Source organism: Amblyomma maculatum, chromosome 1 (genome assembly GCF_055883805.1).
Source record: "Amblyomma maculatum isolate TAMU_Amacu chromosome 1, ASM5588380v1, whole genome shotgun sequence".
NCBI classification, from domain to species: Eukaryota; Metazoa; Arthropoda; class Arachnida; order Ixodida; family Ixodidae; genus Amblyomma; species Amblyomma maculatum.
Window position 1 is genome coordinate 4,550,855 of NC_139344.1, and position 14,068 is coordinate 4,564,922.

Consider the following 14,068-nt stretch of genomic DNA (forward strand, 5'->3'; position numbering starts at 1 on the left):
CGCAGACACAAAAAAAAGCTCACGCAAAACTTAAGGGCGTCCGAACTACCCGTGTGGGCATGCGCGCTGGTATTGTAAAAACTGACAGTTTTCTTGAAATGACCAATTATGTGCTCATTTTATTTACATCGATTCAGTGCAAGCGATGGCGAGTGTGTTAGGCGGCACGCCCGATGAGCCATGTCAGTTGTCCACCCAAGAAAAAGGAAGATAGATGGTTTGATTCATCAGTTCACCTCCAGTATCTAGCCATTCGGTGGGCTGACTGTCGTTGACCAGTGCGTTGCTACTGCTGTGCACAGGTACGGTCAGTGGTGCGTGAGTGGCCGTGGACACGTCGTCTTCGGTGGGCACCGATAGTGCACGTCGTCCTCTGTCGTTAGGCATGTCCGCCCATAGCAGCTGATGGCTGGTGGCGCCTAGTACATCGCCGCGACGCGGCGAAGGAGTAGGAATGCCACGCCCGCAGCCGCTAGTTGTGCCGAATGCTTCGCCGCAACGTAGTGACGGTGCAATCATGTCACACCGGTTCGTATTCGCGACGTTTTTCAATACTATTTTTTCTCATTTCATTGCAGACTTTGGTAACCTCTTTATATACATATATTTATTTTTTCTAGGCTGAAGTGTGTTTCGCATATTCACTTTAAAGTTATATTTTTTGCTAATTGGCTAATCCTTAATGCACAATTTTTATATTTCTCTTCTCTCTTCTTTTGCAGTTTTTGGCTACCCACGGACATTTTCTTCTCTGCTTCCTTCTTTCCTGGACTTCTTTATCTTTTTGTGCTTTTCTTTCGCTTTTTCTTTCTTTATCCTTTTTCCATTTCATATATCTATTGTAACTAGGCAGTTGTGATCTTTGTTTCCTTTTGTATCTTTAATGTACATTTTTTACATTTTTATGTCTACGTTTTTTTTTTCATCTAAATTATTTTTTTTTTATTTTGGGCGTTTAGCTCCTTTTCTTTTATATTAAATTGGATTAAGCCTGGCAAAGCTTTGCTGGTCCGGGCTCCCTCTCGTAGCAATACATGTAAACACAACTTACCGGAACATTTTTCTCATTTCGGAGAGCACCAGAAGTGGTGGCCGGTCATTAAACGTTGACCGGCGCTTTGAAGAAGTGTGTTATAAAGTATGGTGCGTCATTACGGAGGCAGTCTACTTTTAAAACTCTCCGAATAACCTGTGTTATGAATCCAGACACCGCCAAAAGGCAAGCTGGGTGTAGCGAATCGCGCAGTTTTGCTTACAGTCTGATATGCTGCCGCATAGGGTAAATAGGCTTGATCATTGTCACTCCAGTGATACGTGCTAGACAGAATTACATCTAAAAAGCAGTTGTCAAACGCCATACGACAATATGAACCGAACGAGATTCGCGCATTGCAGCAGACGACAGTGTAGCTGGCGATATCCACCGCGGCCGCCTCCAGCTCCGGAGTACAGTGAACTAGATCCGGAGCGTCTGCTAGTGACAGCGCCGGTGGTGCATTGCCGTCTGCAATTGTGCGCGGTCAGTTTATCGGGCTGTGAACGGTCCCGCAAGTCGTCAGACTTGCAGTACTTGCAAGGGAATGTAGTATGCCATGCAGCATGATGTGGGAGCGTGATACAAGACGTTCACCAAAAAATGAGAAGGGTTCAACGCTGCTGAACCGAGTAAAATATGTTGCGGTAAGTTCTGTTTCCTCTCCACTCGCACCCGCATACATTTCGCGGTGTTTTAAAAATACTTCGCCTCGTTAATAAGATTTCATACTTTCGTGATCTGTTCTACGATGTTCATGGTTGCTCTGTACCGAATAACGACATCACAGATGACCCGTGAAATTAGAAAACTGCTTTGGAATGTTTCGCTTTCATGTATAGACCAACACCATGTTTACAAACAAAGGGGGCGCTCGCGGCGTCGCAGCCGACTGGGGGTGAAAAATAGCGTTAGCGCCCATAGGAATACATGGAACCGAAATATTTTAAGCAGTTTTCTCATTTCACAGGGCACCTGTGATGTAGTTATTCAGTACAAAGCAACTATGAACATCCTAGAACACATCACGAAAGTATGAAATCTCATTAACGAGGCGAAGTATTTTTAAAATACCGCGAAACGTATGGGTGTTGGGAGGGCGACCCGTAGAAATACATGTAAACACAACTTACCGGAGCATTTTTCTCATTTCACAGAGCATCAGAATTGGTGGCCGGTCATCAAACGTTGACCAGCGCTTTGAAGAAGTGTGTGATAAAGTAGGGTGCGTCATTACGGAGGCAGTCTACTTTTAAAACTCCCCGAATAACCTGTGTTATGAATCCAGACAGCGCCAAAAGGCAAGCTGGGTGTAGCGAATCGCGCAGTTTTGCTTACAGTCTGATATGCTGCCGCTTATAGGGTAAATAAGCTTAATAATACTGTCGCTCCAGTGATACGCGCCAGACAGAATTACATTTAAAAAGCAGTTGTCAAACGCCATACGACAATATGAACCGAACGAGATTCGCGCATTGCAGCAGACGACAGCGTATCTGGCGATACCCACCGCGGCCGCCTCCAGCTCCGGAGCGTCTGCTAGCGACAACGGAGGGTGCATGGTCGTCTGCAACTGTGCGCAGTCAGTTTATCGTGCTGTGAGCGGTCCCGCAAGTCGTCAGACTTGCATTACTTGCAAGAGAATGTAGTGTGTCATGCAACATGACGTCGGGGCGTCGTACAAGACGTCCCCCCCCCCCCCCCCCCCCCCTACAAAATGAGAAGGGTTCAACGCTAATGAACCGAGCAAAATGCTGCGGTACGTTGTGTTTGCATGTATTTCTATGGGTCGCCCTCTCACTCGCATCCCGGTACGTTTCGCGGTGTTTTAAAAATACTTTGCCTTGGTAATGAGATTTCACACTTCCTCGGTCTATTCCAGGGCGTTTATGGTTGGATCTGTGCCGAATAACGACATCACAGATGACCCGTGAAATTAGAAAACTGCTTTTTGGAATATTTCGCTTCAATGTATTCCTATGGGCACTAAGCCTATTTTTCACCCCCAGTCGGACCACGCTGGCGATAGAAGCGCCACCGCATCGTGCTTACGTCACAGATCGGTGTTTGTCTATAAATACCAATGCGCACGGAACCGTCTTAACAGCGTTACGACGGAGGGCGAGTAATGTAAGTTGAACTTCCATTTTTTTACCGCTTAGATCTTCTGGTTTTACCTTGTAGCAATGCAAATCCATCGCTAAAGTTACTCCACGATTGCAATGTCTTAATTGCAGAAGCGAATCTTATTATAAAAGTAAAATTGAATAGAGCACGTACCGTACTATTTCGCATTTTTGCGCCATGATGGAGATGGTTTTGCTCTTCCGATTTCATCTTAAGCAATCCAATTGCATCGCCAGAGTAAGTTTACGATTGCCGTTTCTTTATTGCAGAAATGAACTTTAATAAGACGCTCAATTTCACATCTGCGGTATTTCGAACGGAAGGGGATCAGGCACTTAATTGTAAACTAGTATTTGCCGTATCCACCCAGCCTCAACATGGCTGCCAAGGCTTAGTCGGCCTCCCGGTTAAGGCCGGAACACATGCGGCGTTTTTTTCCACGATTTTCGCGCGTCGAAAACTGCCGCGCCGACGCGACGCCCAGCTCGAGATACATGGAACGACGAAGTGGCGCGAGCGCCGCTGCGGATTCCTCGATGCGAAAGCAAATGCAGCAGCGAGCGGAAATAACCGCAGAGCGAGGTACGTGAGAGAAGCGACGCTGTCTCTTGTGGTAAAATCCCGAAAGTGCTCATTCGAATGCTACTGTGCTAAATGTAGAAAGCGTACATAGGTGCGCAAGATTTGGCTCGCTCGAATGAACGGAGATACTTCGGAATGCCTGCTCGGATACCAGCGGCACGGTTTTCTTTTTTATTTTTACAAATTTCACTCCAGGGAGCAAACAAACACACAACGATCCGAGAGTAGGTGGTATACTCACAAAAAAGCGACATTCCGTGCTTGATTAAGCGTTTATTTTTACGCTAATCACATTTCTGCGGCCAAACTGCCCCATACTATAGTGCCTAGAATATACTGGCTAGTGTGACGAGCGCCCGCGCTTCCCTATGGCCGAGAATGGCGTTTTTTGCAATGAAAGCCAATCGTTAGCGGCAGAGGGCGCTGCTTGTCGGGAGGGTGCCACCTGAGCAGATGACGCAGTTTTCTCTCTTCAGAATACGGCAATCTGTTGGTGTTGTGCGTGCGTGTTAAACCTGCTTCTGCGCGTCTTTTGCTTTCACGAAGGTGCAGTAGTTTATTTACGGTGTAGGTGTTTGCTCATGCGAGTCGTTCCGCACTTCTACCTGCTCGGCGACGATTGCATCGGTTTTTTTTTTTCTCGTTTTGTGCGCGCGTTCTGTGCTCGCCTGTAACCCTTCTTTACACGTACACGTATACGAAAGGAACTTCGTGGTGATCATAAATACTTAGCGTTTACTAAAAACAACTTTTAATTTTGTCACGGAATATGTACTCGACATCTTAATTATACACTGAACAAAATGTTGATGCGTTGCACTCAGCTGATTCAGTTTTAAAATATTGATACGTGGCAAGGTAAGGCAAAGAGATTATTCCAAGATGACACAGCACACAGAAACACAGCAGCGTCAACCAGGCACCAACCGACACTGCTCGAACATAGTCTTCTCCAAAACTCACTAGATTCTTCTTCTTCCTTCTTTTGCGCATATCAGTGCATGCACCGCCTAATGTAACAGTATTATGGACCAAGCGCCTCGGGAAAATGACCGAGGAAGCTTTGAGATATTCATTTAGTACATATATGCTGGCGCGGTACATGTATTGTGAACTGTAGGTACAAGATTGTTTTTTCACACTTGTCTTGGAAATGCGCATGTGGAAGAACTTTTCTAGGATATTGCATCTATTTCTTTGAACATTTTTCTCAATGTCGTGTGCCAACGCGCTGTTTAGCTTGCTGCCTGCTTTTTTAGATTTGTGCTTGCTTCCCTAAAAAAAACAATGGTATGTTGATATTACACCTAGTTAAGGAGCGCTCGGTTCCATATTAATGCCAAGGTTCATGCGGAAGCATTGCGTGATTGTCTACATAGGGAAATAGCAAGTAATTTGGCCAGACGGTTAAACGTCAGTACGAAGACGTGAGAATTGTCCGAAACAAACCATAGGGAAAAGATTCAACGTCATTTGCAACCGGGCGGAACATGACGGCACGTGCTAATTTGAGTGAATATTATTATGCAGGCAACACCACCTGAAGAATAGTGCCAGCGGCCTCAGGTGGACCAGCCAAGGGCAATCCCCTTCGAGACACCCAGCGTGGCTACCGCGGAGCGCATTGGCTTCCTGGCTTCTACGAGATGTACCTTGCCTCCTACGGAGGCTTCATGAAGCAACGCAATGCACGGGGAATTTTTACCATATTTTTACACGTCCGCTGAACCCCCAAGATAAGTGACGACACAGCCGTTTAAGTATTCACATTTTTAAGTGCCGTAAGAACCAGCCCGAAAAGGTCCCATGCCCTTATTCGGCGTCACACTTCGTATATTCCTGGGATTTGAAGAATCACGAAAAAATATGCCCTCATCAGCCTGAACCCATGATGTCAACAGGTCCCGTGCCCAAAGACCCACCTTCCCCACCTCCTGCGTTGCCTGTATAGCCGAACGTGCCACAGTTAGCGTTAAGAGACGGATCAAATCAGGCCCAGCGTCTCTCACAGTAGCTCCGTGCAGCCGGGTTGTCAGCAGGAGCGAAGCATCGAAGTGGACTCGCCCGGCGTCCTTGAGGGCACACACGCTATGGCTAGAGCCAACGACCCGCCGCCACCCGTGACCAGAAGCTGCGCACATCCAACAACTAATCAGCTGACACGAAACATCCCTCTGGATCAAACCGGGCCCGGCTACTCCGTCTGGCCCCGAACGGTGGTTAAAGCCAACGACGCGCCGCCTATAAATTTATGTCGTGTATATAATAAAATTCACCGCACTAAAAACTCGCAAAATGGAGTTTTATTAAAAACCTTTAAACGACAGCACACTGACGAGCTTTCCTAACTTGTTTTCTATGACTCATAACAGTGTACCAGCGCATCTTGTGCACCCAGTACGCTAATGCTGTCAATACCTCAACACAATTCTTATTACCAACAGAGCCAATTGTTTCAATTCTCTCGTAAGCATTTCTTGAGTGTTTATTCTTAGACTAATTTATTCCTTGTTTCTGGTTTATTCCTTTAAACAGTGGTGAAAAGAAACAAACGGGCTCACATCAAGTTGCCAACAGCAACAAGCACAAACTTTTTGTTTCGTTTGGTTTATGTGGTTTAACGTCCCCAAAGTGAGTCATATAATGAGAGATGCCATAGTGATGCCGGCTCACTTCTGCTTTGCAGCAAGATTTCCAAACTACCCTACTGAAAAAACTGTATGTGAGCTGTACAAGAAAGTGTGAGAGTGAATGAGAATGTATAAGAATATGTGAGTTCTTGGGAGATTAAACGTGGATTTATGAGAGCACGTAGAGCCACTGTGCAGGAACGCATGAGATTGTACAAGTTCTTGTGAGTTTGAATGAGCCCATGAGCGAGCTCACAGAAGCACGCACAGCCACTGTGCAAGATTGAATGAGAATGAGCTGGTCACGTATTTGTGCGAGCTTGCAGAAGCACATGGAGCCAGTGCGTGAACAGATGCTCTAAGAGAGCATGCAAACTATGTGGCCGTGTACATGCTTGCATGCTAAAAAATTAGTCGTTGAGACTGTGTAGGTCCTTCCAATATGAAAGAGGTCAAAGTTAGAGCTTTCATATAATGATTACTTCATGATTATTTGCTACAGGTACACTTTTTCATATTTCACAATTTTGGTCTTGGCTTGCAGCACATTTTCAACATTAGTAGAAAAGTGCTTGCTTCCTTTCATTATGCAGAAATCTTTATATGACAACATGCACGCTGAGCAACTACTCGACATATCGAGCTCACTGTAAAACAATGTCAAAAGCGAGATACTTCAACTAGATCTAATAGCATCATTTGCTTCTCTTTCAACCATTCGTTTCTGAAAGTTGGACGAAGCCATAGATGCACGACAAAGGCTGTGTGCACAACATTGATGTGTTGCCTGCCAAGTAGATGACGGTCAAACTGGCGATCAAAATCTCCCTTACATTGTGTTTTGCATATGAATGGAGGCAACTCACTATAACTGCACACTATTACCACCTTTAGGCATCACAAGTTTGTATGAAGAACTGGCTTCGAGTTTCATCTGTAGAAGGAAAAGCAAATGTGATAGCAGAAATGTGAAAGCCAACTCCAGTACTAAACTTCACGAGCTCATATTCACTTGTAAAGACCACAGAAAGACAATTCTTAAACGACTGAACAGCACTAACAGATGGGATGGGAGAGAAGATGACAACAATTCTGCTTCTTTATCTCCCTTACTATCTTAGAGCACTGTTCACTCAATCGACTCATTATAACCAACCAGCCTGACTCTCTTTTTCAGCACAAGGATAGGCTGAGCAAAACAGCTCCTACAGCCTTTTGAGTTTTGACTTGCACATCTACACCTATATACACCATTTTTAAGTTTCCTGAGACTATAGCAAAAATTTGCTAAACTGCACTACTCTGAATTGAAGCTTTCTGCTGCGTAATGACACTTGCAAATGTTGTCCGTCTCAATGTCAAATAAAAAGAAAAAAAAGAAAGGATTGAATCGGTGATCTTAGACTAATGAAGAGATACACAAATCCTAGTACTTTATGAGAGGTGATACCAACAGTATGTGTTGCATCTTGAAGCTATGCACACTATACACATATATGCTGAATCATCATATTGCAAGGAAATGTATTTTAGATGGCATATTTTTCAGTGTAACTGTAGGCTGCGTCACGCGAGATGCATTGAGGAAAGCTGCACGTGCAACTCCATGAATATATGTTGTGCAGTTTCCACCAGCAGTGCATAATCAGTATGCTGCATGGAAAGAGCAGCTTGATTGCTTTAGCTTCTTTACTGTATGCTGTAGGCCACAGAGATAAGTTGAAATATTTGTATGGTCAGTTTCTTAATTGAAGTAAAGAGCGTGCAAACACCCCACACTGCCTTCACTTGAAGCTTGACCGGTAAGCTATTTTTGCATATCGCATATCTTTCCTGATTGAGAGTTCAGGCTTTCACCCCACTGTCCTTGCTTTTGCTATAAGCTACAGGCATTAAAAAATTTCGTCACCATTTAAGGGTTAAACACTGAAGTAGTGAGGCACATATCACACAAGAAATGATCGCTCTCAGGTGACCAGTTGGAGCTGACAGCCATAGATGTGGCGCCTATAAAGGAACAGCGGGCGAGCCGAATTGGGCTCGCCCACTGTTTTTTATGAGCGAGCACAATTCAGCATCTTCTGTTTCCAAACAAATCACTTGATCTGTAAAACGCCGTATATTCTTTCAATATTAACAAACAAACAATTGCCACTGTAACTGTTTATGAACAGGAGTTTTCGCAAGGAACATGGCAATGAATTTGGGCCAAAGCTCCGATTCGCCGAACCACAGACCGCCGTCAACCTAACGTCCATGACAAGCAAAGCACGCAGTTAGTTTGTCCAGCATCGCGAGAAAAGAAGCGAAACTCACGGTGGTCTTTCGCTAGCACTGCTAATTTTTGAATGTACAAACTACAGGCGCGTATACACGACAAACATGCAGTGTTAGCGCGTAGACGCCCGACATCGTGCTTGCCACTGTTCGGCGAGCAGCAAAGTCGTTAGGTCAGCGACTTCCGAAACCGAAACAAGTCGAAACCAGACGAGGCAGCCGAAGCGGATCGAAGTGCTAGCCGTAGCCATTATGAGTAGGTGGCGTTAGAGTGTCGTCGCGCCTAAAGCCCCTACTTTAGTCGCGCCTTTTTCTCTTGTGTGCTGTTGGGGACCTTGCTGCTTGCGGCTTCATTATTTCGAGATATACGAGGCACAGAGCTCAACAAAATAGCTCGTGCGATGTGCAGAAGCGTGGTAAGGTTGTGTGAATACCTGTGCAAAAAGTGTGCTCGCGTGCCCGACAGGTAGTGCGTTTCCTTTGTGCGCTCTCACTGCAAACACTGCGCTGACGACGGGACTATTGGAGGGCGGCCACCACCCGGCATACATATGACATCTCGGAGGTAAGTTAATTTCCATCTTCCCTGTACATTCTCCTAAAAACTTCGCGCAGAACTGATGATGCATGCCAACACAGCGCTAGTTCGTAAACATCAAGACGCGCATGTCATTATAACATACGGTAGTTTGCTTTTGACGAGGGAAGGGTGAATGCGTTTGCTGTGTCTAGGAAAAGAGACAGTTAGTGCCAGGGGCTGCACGCTCAGAGTAGAATATGCCGTACAAATCATCACTCGTAAGACCATTGCGGGGTGCACGATGCTGGCGCCTACTGCAATTCAGCCTTCGGCAAGAATTTAGAATGGGCCAGTTCCAAGTGCCTCGACCCGGGCCTTATGTTGCGCTGCAGTTGAAGATCCGGCGCTTGTGCAGTTGCAACTACACGGATTGAATAAGCGGTAAAACCTACCTGCGTTACTACAGGGCTAGAATTATTCATATGTTCCATAAATATTGCGGATTACGAGGTATGGAGCCGGCGAACATGCGACGGCAGTATGATTCAGCAGCAACCGTACTTAAACTCCATTGTCGAGCCTTGGGTAGTAGAAGGGAAAAAAAAAAAAAAAAAAAACGTTTTTAGCTATTTTGAATTTTTTCGCCTGTATTGGGCTTGATATTTTCTTTTTCATACTTTGGTCGTGACTGAAGTAATCCCCAAAAACTACTAAGCGCATATAAAAGACACCAAACTCAGACTTTCAGTCCAGACATGTCAGTATAGGTGTAAAGGTAATTATGCATTCAACAGTACCAATAGTATTGATTTTCTTGTTTAATTATTTACAAATGAAGCGAAAAAAATCTGACTTAGTGCTGAGATGCCCCATTGGCATCTTCTCTAATATGAAATGTGAATCAGAATGTGCAGTTTTTCCGTACTCAGTATACCACTGATTCATCACAGATGTGAGAATATGAAATTCATGCAAGTTTCAAAATGAAGAGTGCATGCAGAATTCCAAGCAAAACAAGCCTTTGATTAAAGTATCATTCAGTTGTGGTGTTTTCGTTTAAATTTATGCATGTTTTGTAGAAGCAACGGTAGAGTTGATATGGAGTTAGTGTTGTGTCTGGATCTAGATTATGAATGGCTACCACATTTATGAATTGCTTGGTTGCCACATGCACTTCCAGACATTGTTTGAACAGTCACATCACATTCTGCATTTGGCTTCTTTTTACTTTTTTTGCATGGAACTGTTTCCACTTTAGAGTGTGTAGCCTTTCACAATTCATAATTGATCGGGTGAGCATGTTTTGGCATGATGAAAGGTTTGGAAGTTCGAGAGCATTGGCCCTTCATGATGCACAAGGGGCAGACTGCTTACTGCACTGGTACCACTATCTTCCTAGATTCCTAGGTATCACTCATATTTCTATACAGAATACATGTTTTCAGAAATCCATATTTCTTGTCCGACTTTGCACATTCTTCAGTTGACATAATGGGAGCTAGGGACGAACTTTTGCCTTTCTTGGTGCACTGCTCCTATTTTGTTTAAAGAGCCGCCACATTTTGTGTAACCCGAGTTGGGGTGCAAACACTGCATGTTCATAGGGTGGTCAGGGAGCAAACTTGGTGGCACTGTGAAGGCCATGAACAATATGCTGATGATAGGCTGGCTTTAGACTGACTGGCTTGCATTTCTCGGTGTGTTTTGTATCTGCGAGGGTTCCATAAGCTGCCACATATATTGCTTTGATTTGATGTTGAGGTGACTGGCATGATTAAAAAGTCAATGTGATGATCGAAGTCTTCAGAACATGCTGGGATTGTACTCCTGGCTTAAGTTGCAGACATTGTTTGCTGGTTATACCTTTGAGAGGAAATCTAGTAGATGAAGCTATGGGCAGAGTGCTTGCTTGGTATTCCAACCTAACCACCCAAACGTCACTGTTTACTGGAAACAGATTGTTCAAGCTTCCAGCCTTCCACTTGTTTACTCGTACATTGCAGTGAAGTGCATTTATGCCTTGGCACATGGCAGGCTCAGGGGCTCGTTCATCGCCACTGTACTAGGTTAGACCTCCAGTTGACTCGAAATGCCTTTTGCCATTGCCATGAAATAGTTGTTTAAAAGAAGGTTCGATGACAGAAATACTGTTTGCTCTCTTAGTAGGTAAAGAACAGTTAGCATAACATTTCTTTCGAGTTACATTACCTGGCATCTCTAGATGCGCGTTGTGCCTGTTATGGGCACTGAATTCTTGGTGTGAGATCAGAGGTTCCTGCAGAATCGCAGACTTTTATAATGCTACTTAAATTATGAGCAGATCGAGGTGATAGATGACAAGACTTTACTAATGGTCAATTCCAATCATAGGGTTTAGTGACTTACAGAACATTATTTTCTGCTCTTTTTGGAGTAACTGTATTCCAAATGCAGATCCGGAACACAAGTCCCATCTTCCCAATGCAGATGGGGAGCGATTGCTGAGCCAAGATCGGTCCCTGGAGCAGTGGATTGTTCTTTCGAAATCAACAGAACCGGCTAGAAGTTTGCTTGAGTATTTGTTCAGCTGCACCTTCTATTTCCAGTAGCATGCTCTGCTGTGCTGACTGTGCCCTCTGTGCTCCATAATAGATGATCAATACTTGCCACTGCTATGAATGCAAATTGCTGTCATGAACTAGTGCTTACTCTTGAGGACAGCAAGTCTAAGAGTAGCAGTATTGTGCAATAATCTTTTTTAAAGACCTCAGCTCGGAGTGTGACTAGAAGATTTTGTGCGGAAATCATCTTTATGTGCTATTCATGATCTTAAAGCCATTCCTGAACTCTGAAACAGTGAAAATGGTGAACTGCGACTTCCTTTTATTTGAGAATAGTGCCAAAGAAATTTTACCCTGCTTGCCCGCACTCGGCTATACGAAAGAATGGCATAAACTGTTGATGTTATTGCCATCCCAAGAAGCAGCGGGAGAAATGCAGACCTATTACAGGTTTAAAAACAGCTGGCACGTGTAGACGAAGCATAGGCTAGCACACAGAATAACAGGCAATTCTTCTGTCAGTTCATGGGCACCACCTACTTGCGCTGGCATGAGTTCCAAACGCAATCGGGACACAATCTGTACTGGATGCAGGTGCTCTTTTGCGGAGCAGGCAGACCACTTCACTTGTGGGATTGTAATTCACTGTATGTGCAGAGGAAAAGCAGGTGAACGTGTCTCTGCTGGCATATGTCGCATTGCCTGCTGTCATCCTTTTTACTTTCAATATGTGCTAATGACAGGAATGCTCATAGCACAAGTAGAGTGAAGACACTGATCTGCGCCATTATGGAAATGCCGAGATGTTAGCATGGGCAAACATCTCTTTGCATCACCGCGAAGCTTGCTAAGGCTCAGTTCAATGTACGAGCAAGCTAACACAATGCGGGCATATGTCAGACAGCTCTTTAGCTATGGTCCTACACAACTGCTGCCATACCTTTAATGAGAACTCTTGACTAAAAAGGCAACATTTTACAAAGAGCAAAGTAAATGATAAGAATGACTTTTTTTTTTTTCATTTAACAAAGCTGGTGGTCACAGTGAAGAACTCATGCCACGATTGTTAATATGCCTCTACTGCCCCATTTGTAAAGCAAGCATATTGAAATTCTCGAATGAGCATGGTTACAGTCGTGAGCAGCTCTGTTAGATGTATGTCCATAAGGGTGGCATATTGTTTCGTTGTTCAAAAGAATTCTAAACAATAGGTCGTTTGGAACTTAAAGGAGAAAGAACAGAGGAGCTGGCTGTATTTTTGTTTTGTTTTTTCCTAAAAAATAAAAAGAAGCTGGCTGTAGATGCAGAAATACTGTGAATGGTGAGAGTTGGACAGGTGCCAAGCAGTCGTGAACTGCACCTGGACTTTGCAAGGAGCCTCATGCTACTCATGAGCCACAGCTTGGCCATACCTAGCTTATATAAGCTTGGCTTGTACAAAACATGCCTGCAAATGTAACCCTGCCTCAAGGCTGCCTACACCCTACTGTGGCAGCTTCAGCGTTTAGACATTTGTCTAGTGAGCTGGGTGACGCGGGCTCGGTCTTAGCTGGGATGATTACATTTCGATGGTGGAAAAATGCTAGGTGCCCATGTGCTTTATAGTGTCAGTGCACATTAAAGAAGCGTAGATGGTCGAAATTATCCAGAGCTGTCTACAATGGCTGACCCTCGAAGTCAAAGTTTCTTTGGCATGTTGAACCCCATGATCAAATCAAGGCTGCCTACTGTTAGCATTAGTAGAGTACCTTCGCAATGCCACAAAGTCTGCCCCTCACCACACTCCTAAATTTCGTTGTTTGCAACTCTACTCAGGTTACTTAGTTTGATGACCCCTTTCCCTGAAACAGTAGCAGTCGACGAAAAGAAGTGTAAAAGCATATCTCACGCCCATGCACCGAGAAAGGTGCTGATTTGGTCTTATTATTATTTTTTTTTTTTCATGAGAATTTGGTCAGTGTCATAATATGACCCTTGGAAAGTCGTATCTCTGCTGAAATGTTCATGTGACAATCTGGGTAACTTTTATAGATGGCTTGGATATGATATCATAAGTGCTATGATGGTGAACTGTGCTTAGTGTCTGCAATACCTTCATGATGAAGATGGTGAATGCAAATTAGACAGATTTTTGTTGTACTTTTGGTTCACCAGTGGGTGCCTAGTGAGTTGTCAGTGCAAGCTATCCATAGGTTCACTTTCTTCATGCAATTTACATAGCTGTGGAGTTCTCATAATAGCAGAAGTATCATATTTATGGGTCACTAACTACTGTTTTTTTTTTAAATATAAAATTTTGATGCATGATTTCACCCCATTTAGTTTTGTATAAGTATTCATTGTTCGTTTTTTTTTTCTT